The sequence below is a fragment of the Panthera tigris genome, chromosome E1, assembly GCF_018350195.1.
Source record: "Panthera tigris isolate Pti1 chromosome E1, P.tigris_Pti1_mat1.1, whole genome shotgun sequence".
Lineage (NCBI taxonomy): Eukaryota > Metazoa > Chordata > Mammalia > Carnivora > Felidae > Panthera > Panthera tigris.
In genome coordinates this window covers 36832687-36841984 of record NC_056673.1, presented here as the reverse complement: position 1 = coordinate 36841984, position 9298 = coordinate 36832687, and the positions used below count along the sequence as shown (strand labels likewise).

The window sequence follows — 9298 nt, the reverse complement described above, 5'->3', positions numbered from 1 at the left end:
GAAATGGAAATAGACCAGTGCCTGGCCTGCCTCACGGAGGCCGCAGGAGCATTCAGTCAGGGACCGGGGTGGCATCTGCAGATTTCTGTGTGAGCAGCCAGCTGAGACGCAGCTGAAGCCAAGCAGATAACCAGCGCTGCGAGGGACGGTGACTTCCTCGGTCACGCCTGGGCACTGATCCCAAGCAACCTTCCTGGGCAGCCCTCTGCCAGCAGGACTCAGCTCTGTAGAGGGCATGTCACCTGGCTCAAAGTAACCTGTCCTTGAATTGTGGATGAGTGTCCCCCCCCCCTTTCCTATTCTCCTCACCCCACTCTACCTTCTTTCCTGAGGGTGTGCCCACCCCATTTTGGGATCCCCCACTCACCTCTTCTCATTTATGCCCTGCCCTAGCTCTCTTCTGTGCGCAACGCTGAGGAACCACTACAAAGACCACGTATGCATTTGGCTTACCAACAGGGCAGTAGGGGCCACTGCTAGCATGTTATTAGAGAAATAACTTCTTGGGAAAAACCAGTTCCACTTTAGAAATGGCTAGATTTGGAGTGGTAGCTGGAACCTCACATCTCAACATCTAATAAACACGGACAGTTTATGCTCCAAAGGATAACAAGAGCCACACTTTTTAGAAGACAGAATGCTCCTGATTCAATGAGCAAAGTGAATAATTTTACTCCCTTCCATTCAGGGGAGACCTGGTCCACTTCCACCAGCAAAGGAAGAGAAAAGGGAGCATTTACACAGCAGTAAAAGGGGCAAGAGTAGTAAGTAGAGAGACATGGGAAAGCCAGAGTGTGAGAATTAAGAGACTACCTGAAAGTCTTTTAAGGTTTTTTTTTTTCTCCCCCAGAAGTGCAGGAACATGAGACTCTTCTGTAATCTTTGGATTATGGGAAACCCCCTGCCGAAATTTCTTAATCTATGGCTCTTGCGTCCCTCCTTCCGTCAAGCACCTTTTCCTTCAGACCATCCGTTTCCAAGGGGCCAGCTAGTTTAGATCCTTCCGTAAGTGCTCTAGCCCTGTGTATGGACTTCCCCTGGTGGCTAAGCTGGTAGGGGAGGCCAGCCCCACCGGCAGCCTGACCCAAGTCCCTTGAGCAGAAGGCCCCGAATAGTGAGAGCCCAGGGCAGTTTGTTGGAGGCAATGCAGGTTGCCTGCTATAAGCTACGAGACTTAGATATATTCTACCAATTAGGGCACATCTGTTCAAAGTGCTGAAAGGCGGGCACTGTCTCTTTAAGAGCCATCCCACTCCTCTCCTTGAGTGATGAGGGCTGGGAGCACAAGGGAGTCGAATGCTGATTAAACAGTCCTACTGCCCAGCTCTGTTAGAAAATTACTGTAATTATGATCCAGTCCCAGCAGAGGGATGAGTTCCAATCCTGCTAATAACCCTTCCAGGTGCCTTGGATTCGGAGCCCAGGGGAGGCAGCATTGACAGGGCTCTGGCTGGCACCAGGGCCAGCGATGGCCTTGCTGTCTGGCCCGTGCGGGCAAAAACAACAAAGGCAGTAGACCCCTCATCCTGTCTTGGCCTCCGGAGAGAGCAGTAGGTTTTGGTTGTGTTTTATTTATTTATTTATTTTTAGTTCTTGACAGAGCTCCTAGGAGTTATTTTGCACGAGAAAACTTCCCTTAAAAACTAACGTGAAAGACCAGGAAGGGTAATTGCAGCTGGGAGATGACAGGTGCCCTGACACTTGCCACTTCTGCCTGAGGACCGCCCAGGCCTACCCAGTACAAAGCACAGGAAACCAGCACCCCCCATGGGCTGCACCTGCCCTCGTGCCGTGTTTCAGTGAACTTGGTTTCTTGCTCTGAGGTCGTACACGGCATCTCGCTCAGTCCTGATCAAGAGTTCTGATCAGGGCTCCCCTTGTAGATTTCTGCCACAGGAAAGGGAAACAAGGATCACAACCGCAGAGCTCAAGATGTGAGACACTGGCACGCAGCTCTCTAAATCAGCAATTACAGGCCCATTCATTTGCAAACATTTTTGCAGTCAAATGCTCTCCCCCTGAGCTATACCCCCATTTTTGCAAACATTTTTGTAGTGGAATCCGCAGCAGTGCAGGCAAGCAGATCTCCTTGGAGCATCGGGGTTGGCCTGCTAGTTCTTAGACCCTGAGGAATTCATGGCATTTTTACCCTAGGTCTTCCCAACCTAGCAGTAAGCTTCTATCACTATAATCCAGTGGCTAAAGCACACACTTCTAGAAGGCAGGACAGTTTCTCTGTGCTTGGCCCTACGCACACCAATGTCCCAAGACCATGGTTTTCAACCACGGGGGATTTTGTTCCTAGGGAACATTTGGCGCTGTCTGGAGACAGTTTTGGGTGTCAGACCGGGGAAGAGGGGGTGAGTGGGGAGGAGTACTACCAGCGTCTAGTAGGTGGAGGACAGGGATGCTGCTGAACATCCTACAGCGTCCCCAACAACATGAAATCACCTGCCCCCAAGTGTCAATAGTGCCAGGTTAGGAATCCCCCACTAACAGAAGAAGTAGTAAAGCTCCAAGTTCTGCCCCGCCCCCGCACTGCCCTAGCGATGTTGAAGAAATGATCTAAAATCTCCAGATGCCAGGTGCTTTCCCAGAGGTGGGGTATGTCAGTGACAGGCCCAGCGGGGTGCCGACCCATGGGAGGCATCCAGTACAGGCGGGCGGGTGGTGTGCTTGTGCCGCCTGGGGGGAGGGGGGGTGGGAGATTCAAGGCAGAGTAAGGCCGGAGTGTCTGACCGCAGGTAAGAGGGAAGTGTCTGTAGCGTGTTTTCTGTTCTCTGATCTGATGAGGGGATAAAAGAGGGCCAGCTGCTCACCATCAGGTTAAGAGCGTCTACAGTAGAGCCAGATGCCCTCTTTGAGGACCAGCACTAGAAGCCTCTTGGAACTCGCTCCCATCACAGGAGGCAAGGGAGCAGCGCACTGTTGCCCAGGGCTACAGACGTGCTTCCCTCCGTGGCGCCTTGCCAGGTGGAGGGGTGGCTGGCCGCGATGGGGCCCCGTGACGGAACTGAACACACACAGCGGCCAACAGCCGGCCAGCCCCACGAGCAGCCTGATGCCAGAGATAGCGGGCCTCTCGGAACAGCCTAGGCATCAGGAAAAGAAGCCTAGTTGGCAGAGTTTGTCTAGGAACTGGGCTGGCAGGGGAGGACTTCATTAGAAGGAATTTCCCAAGTGTCGTATCCGGAGAGCCAGATAATCTGTCTACCGTCCACTCACTCCCCAAGTGACTGGATGCCCCATTTTGCCTGATTTTTAGGGGGACCTCTCATCCTGGTTTATACCTGTGGTCTTGGCCACAATGATCAATTATCAATAACTCCCCCTTTTGTCTCAAAACAATCTCTGGGAAATAAGTTATATGGTCACCTTGTTAATTCTAGTTCAGTTTCCTCTAATACGATAGTTTTTTTTGGGGGGGGAGGCATTACATTTATAAAAGATTTTTGTACGAAGTGGGCTACATCTGAAAATGTATTGCTAATTGAATCCTATAGAGTTGCAAAAGAACGATCGATTCACACTAATAACAACAAAAACCTCCCACCAAAACAACCTGTTTTCTGAACAGTTTTTGATAGGGAAATAGGGAGAACACTTCAAATCCCTTGAAGAAGAAAAATCTCTTTTGAGTTGCTAAATTTCAAACACCCTAATCAATCTCTAAATTCTAAAGGGAAATGAAATGGCTGGGCGGGAGGGAAGGGGAAGGAGCAAGGGACTATGGTAATCCACAAACTAGAAAATGAGTCTGAGTCACTGGGCTGTGTCGCAGGGATAATCCTCTGTGTAGACGGCTGCTTTTTCTAAATCAGCTCCACAGATTTTGCTGGTGCTCCAGGAATTAGCAAATCAATGCCATGTAAGATTTATCCTTCCAGAGCCACTCCTGGTGGGGAGACCTGTGGGGAGGGCTTCTCTTTGGCCAAAGATTAAAGCACCTCTGAACTTGTCATCTGAGAGTTTTGTTCTTATATGAAAACAAAACAAAACAAAACATACTTTGGTTTCTTTCTTTTTTTTTCTTTCTTTCTTCTCTTCAACTCCATCTTTCTCAGACTGGTTTTTAAAGGCAGGAATGTACCCTCACCCCTTCCCCCCTGCACATGCGTGATCTTGCTCTTTGCACGGAACCACTGCTTCATTGTGATGCAAGTGACTGGCATGAAACGTAGAATTTGAAAATGTGTCGCTGGAGGTGTCTAACTGCAGCCCAGCTCGGGTGATTCAACAAGCAGAGCAGCAGACTGAGAATTTCCGGGGTTGTTCATTGTATTTGCTCTTTCCCGGGCAGATTCTGTGTGATTTTTGTCCAAGTCAACACCTTTCAGATCCTCAGCTTTGCCACTTGCAGAGACTGATGGCAAATGAGGCGGTGCAACTGAGCAAGCTAAAAAAAGAAGTGAACGCTAACTTGAAATCTAGGCAGTTCCTCACAGGCTATGTTGAGATCAAGTATCTGTCTCCAATGGGAGGGGGCGTGTCTCGTCAGGTCCAACTTTTGCCCTTGCTGTCACTTTAAACGGAATCAGACTGTCTGAATTTAGGAAATGAGCAGCAAGAGGAATTCCCTTCTCTTTCCCATTTTGTATTCGCCAGAGGAACAGGTGCAGTGGGTTTTGAGTTAAATACAGATTTTCTAAGAGAGACAACCGTATGAGAAAATTTAACATTGAGCTGGTGCAAAACAGTGTCTGTGCTATTTTGCTATATGGATGACAGAGAAAACACACTAGGAGAAAGTACTTTTAGTGAAATATAGCTGAAAGGCTGCTTTCAGAGCATTTAGGATTCTCAGATATCAGCTTGGACAATGCGGGCCAAATGGTAGCAGCCCCGGGTCAGATTATCCAGTGGATGTCACTAAGTTAGTTGTTCTCGGATGTTAGGCATTCTCGGTAAGTTATTACTTATTTACCTGTAAAAGGCAGATATACATTTGCTTCTTAAATTCAGGATCTTGGGGCGCCTGGGTGGCTCGAGTCATGATCTCACAGTTCGTGGTTCAAGCCCCGCGTCGGGCTCTATGCTGACAGCTCAGAGCCTGGAGCCTTCTTCAGATTCTGTGTCTCCCTCTCTCTCTGCCCCTCCCCTGCTCATGCTCTGTCTCTCTCTGTCTCAAAAATAAATAAAAACATTAAATTTTTTTTTTTTAAATTAAGGATCTTTCTGTTCTTCTTTTCCTTCCTTTACATAAAATCAGGAAAGGGAAAAAGCCTCCCTCTCCTATTTCCCGGGCCAGAGCAATCAGTGGCCATCAAGAAGCCATCCTACATATAATGTGGTTAGATATGTGGTCTAATGCCCCAGTTATCCAGATAGTAAGGTGGGGCTTTGGTTAGCGGAGTCAGAGAAGTGGTAATCTGATTAGCCAGTTGCTTTCTGAGGCTGTTGGTTAAAATAGTGGCTGTCAAATTGAGTGGGAGCAGTTTTGGTAGGTGTGGCTTAGCTTCAGACAGACTGTAGGAATCTACTGCTTCCAAAAGGTCTCCTTTAGAACTTTCTCCTAAAAGAGAATGTCCTTCAGCCTGTAGATAGTCTTATCAACCCATCCGACTTCCTCTGTCTTTTCCTGTAACCATGTCAGAGATCGCCAGATGGCTATGGACCAAATTCCTGATTAGTCCATTTGTTCATATCTTTGAGGGCCAATCTAATTTCTCTTTCTGCTGAGTTTTACAGCTAGAAGGATCAGAGTCTGAGAGTTTTGTTCTTGCAGTTGACGGGGGTGCCAAAGACCTGCACAGTATGGCATGTGGTTATTTCCTCCGGCCTCCAGGCATAGAAGAAACTATTGCACTAAGGGGGATTTTGTTTTAAATGCTGGAAGCCAATGACCATGATACTGAGAGGTTGCTGAACTGTGCAGAGAGTGAAGTTACCTTGACTTTTCTCCTTTTTCATCCCTCTTCTGACCCTGCCCCAGAAACCTTCTCTTCCTCTTCTGGTTTTCCCTTTTCTGGTGTCTCATTCACACAGCAGTGGCACAATGGTGCTCTCTCCTCTTAGCCACCAGCCTTCTAGCGTTGGGTCCCTGGGGGTTCTTTAAGGGAGGGAACACTCTGGGGGCATAGAGGGGTTTCTATTTGCTTCCTCCGGTGAACACTTCAGAACAATGCCCATTGTGCTTACCTGTAGGTTGGGATTGGTGCAAAGCTTCCTGAAACGGGAGGCAATTGGTTGTTTTTGGTTCATCTGCTCATCTGCTGCCACCTAGTGGTTCAGTCTCCTTTAGCGCCCTGTGTAAAGCGGAGGGCACATTATCAACAGTTCTGTATTGCCTTTTATCTCCCTCTTTTTTGTTTTTTCTGGCAGACCCCATTGTCCCCTTTTCTTACCTCTTTATCTTCTCATACACAAAAAGCTTCTTCTTCTTTTTTTTTTTTTAACTCCCGGGTCAGGCAATCTGGAAATGAATGGCTGTCATAAAATGTTCTGAGAAACTTGGGATGCATTGACAGCTCTCCAGTTTCCCTCTCTTGGTGATGTGAAATGGGTGTCTTACTGCAGGGCTAGAATACGGTTGTGGCAGAGGTGAGGAGGGCTATTGCCATTCCAGGACTGCTCTGAATAGGCAGTTTCAGAGGTAAAATTTCTAGAGCTGCTCAGTTGTACATTTTCCAAAATTTCTTGCACAGTGAGTCTGGGCATAAATGATAGCTAAGCCTTATTGAGCAGTTACTACATGCCAGGCGTTGTTCCAAGTATGTTACACGTGTTGCCTCTTTAATTTTCCTAATGACCCACTGAAACAGAGTCCCCACTAGATTCTAAGGTGGAGAAATTAAGGCATAAAATGTCAAGTAACTTGCTTGAGAGAACATATGTAGTAAATGGGGAACTGGGGTTTATTCTCATGTTCTCAACCACCTTGCTTTGCTGCCTCTTCAAGACACAGATAACCTGAGCGCTAGGTACGGACAACAGGGACAAGAGCTGGGCTGTACACACATAAGACCTCCTCAAAGCACTTCCTTGGCCCTTATCTGGGGCTTGAGGTGCAAGACGCACTGTGGTTGCTCACCGGGGTCCGAAAAGGAACTCTCCAACGTGCTGACTCCAAGGACTTGCTTCTAGCCCTGTCTCATTTCAGAGTCAGCACGTAAGGAAAAATAACCAAGTATGCAGCCAGAAGAAGTGTGAGAAGCCAACCAGAGAGCAGGCAGGCCTGGGTTCCAGAGAGGATTCTGCCCTGCAAGATAACTGCAAGTCTCCTTCTCTGCCTGAGTTTTTGTTTTCTCTCAGGCTATCCTTTTGTCCTTTGTTTGGAGGTGGCAAGAATGCCTGGAACCAGCACTTTGGATACCACTGCAAAAAGAAATCTGACGCTGTCACGCACTGCAAGGAACCAAATAGGAAGTTTATTTATGCTTTTCAAATTAGCTGAAACAATTAGCAACGTCCCCCTCCAAAGGTTTCCTTTTCTCTCACCTTCTCTGTGACACGCCTGTGGAGAGGGCAGGTGTGGATGTGGGGACATGTTTAGAGGTGGGGTGAAAACAAAATAAAGGTGGGAGAAAGTACAAGGCAAGGTTAGCAACAGATCTGCTGACTCCGCCTCTTCCCACTCATCTTGCTGGCGGTTTGCAGTGACCGCAAGGTGTCAGAGGCTTGGGTCCATACAGTCAAGAGAAGAGTCCATGGTGTTGGCGGGGTGGCTGGGGAGGGGGGGCGGATAGGAACTCCTGATGAGCAGTCTCTTCAAAAAGGCAGGGCAGAGACAAGGATATGTGTCCTAAAGGAGGAAAAATATAGAAATTTGCTTTTATGATGCAAAATGAAGAGGGTATAAAAGGGCACAGAGTAAAAAGTGTCTCCCTCCTACCCACAGTCATGCACTTTCTCTGTCTTTGGAGGCAACCAGTGTTATTGTCTCTGTCCTTCCAGAGATATCTTCTACACATAGAGGCAATTGGAGACTCCCCCTGCCCCCCCTTTAAAAAAATTTTTTTTAATGTTTATTTATTTTTGACAGAGACACAGACAGAGCATGAGCGGGGGAAGGGCAGAGAGAGAGGGAGACAGAATCTGAAGCAGGCTCCAGGCTCTGAGCTGGCAGCACAGAGCCCGATATGCGGGGCTCAAACCCACAAGCCGCAAGATCGTGACCTGAGCTGAAGCCGGATGCTCAACCAACTGAGCCACCCAGGTGCCCCTTCCCCTGCCCTCTTTTAAAAAAGTAATCTCATGGGGCGCCTGGGTGGCGCAGTCGGTTAAGCGTCCGACTTCAGCCAGGTCACGATCTCGCGGTCCGTGAGTTCGAGCCCCGCGTCAGGCTCTGGGCTGATGGCTCGGAGCCTGGAGCCTGTTTCCGATTCTGTGTCTCCCTCTCTCTCTGCCCCTCCCCCGTTCATGCTCTGTCTCTCTCTGTCCCAAAAATAAATAAAAAAACGTTGAAAAAAAAAAAGTAATCTCTAGGGGCGTCCAGGTGGCTCAGTCGGTTAAGCATCTGACTTTGGCTTAGGTCACGATCTCCCAGTTTGTGGGTTTGAGCCCTCCGTCTGGCTCTGTGCTGACAGCTCAGAGCCTGGAGCCTGCTTCTGATTCTGTGTCTCCCTCTCTGTCTTCCCCTTCCCCGCTCACGCTCTGTCTCTCTGTCTCTCTCAAAAAAATCAGTAACATTAAAAACAATTAAAAATAAATAAAAAGTATTCTCCACACCCAACGTGGGGCTCAAACTCATGACCCTGAGATCAAGAGTTGCGTGCTGTACCTACTGAGCCAGCCAGATGCCCCTGGAGACTCCCTTTTTACACAAATGGAACAAATTAGTCTACCCTACTTTGCTGCTTTTTTTTTTTTTTCACCCCCTTACCAACATTAGTGTAGAGAGCTTCCATTTCTTTTTTACTGTTGCATAGTATTTAATTCTATGAATGTGCTACAGTTACTTGGCTAGGTCTCTCCCAGACATTTAGGGCATTTCTGGTGGTTTGCTATTACAGACCATGTGTGTGTGTGTGTGTGTGTGTGTGTGTGTGTGTGTATTTTAAGATTTTATTTTTGAGTAATCTCTACACCTGATGTGAGGCTTGAACTCACAACCCCGAGATCAAGAGTCACATGCTGAACCGACTGGGCCAGCCAGGTGCCTCATGTGTATATCCTTTTGTGCGTGTGCAAATGTAGCTATAGGATTAACTTCTAGATGTAGAATTGTCGAGTCAGAGAGAATGAGGAGATAAACGACACTGTCATTAAATGACAAAGCAGAGTGAATCTGTTTAGATTTGACAGCGAAAGCCCAACTCTTCTGCATTCATGGCCAGGAAATGAAGTCCTCAACAGGAAA

General features: G+C 47.9%; 1 protein-coding gene across 1 annotated transcript in view; it reads right to left on the bottom strand.

Annotated features, from left to right (window-relative positions):
* Positions 1-7654: 7654 nt before the first annotated feature.
* SKAP1 (src kinase associated phosphoprotein 1) overlaps positions 7655-9298 on the bottom strand; it is a 276418-nt gene continuing 274774 nt past the window's right edge. Inside the window, exon 13 of the mRNA XM_042965683.1 lies at positions 7655-7741. The gene's annotated coding sequence lies outside the window, so the exon portion shown is untranslated. The remainder of the gene's footprint in view (positions 7742-9298) is intronic.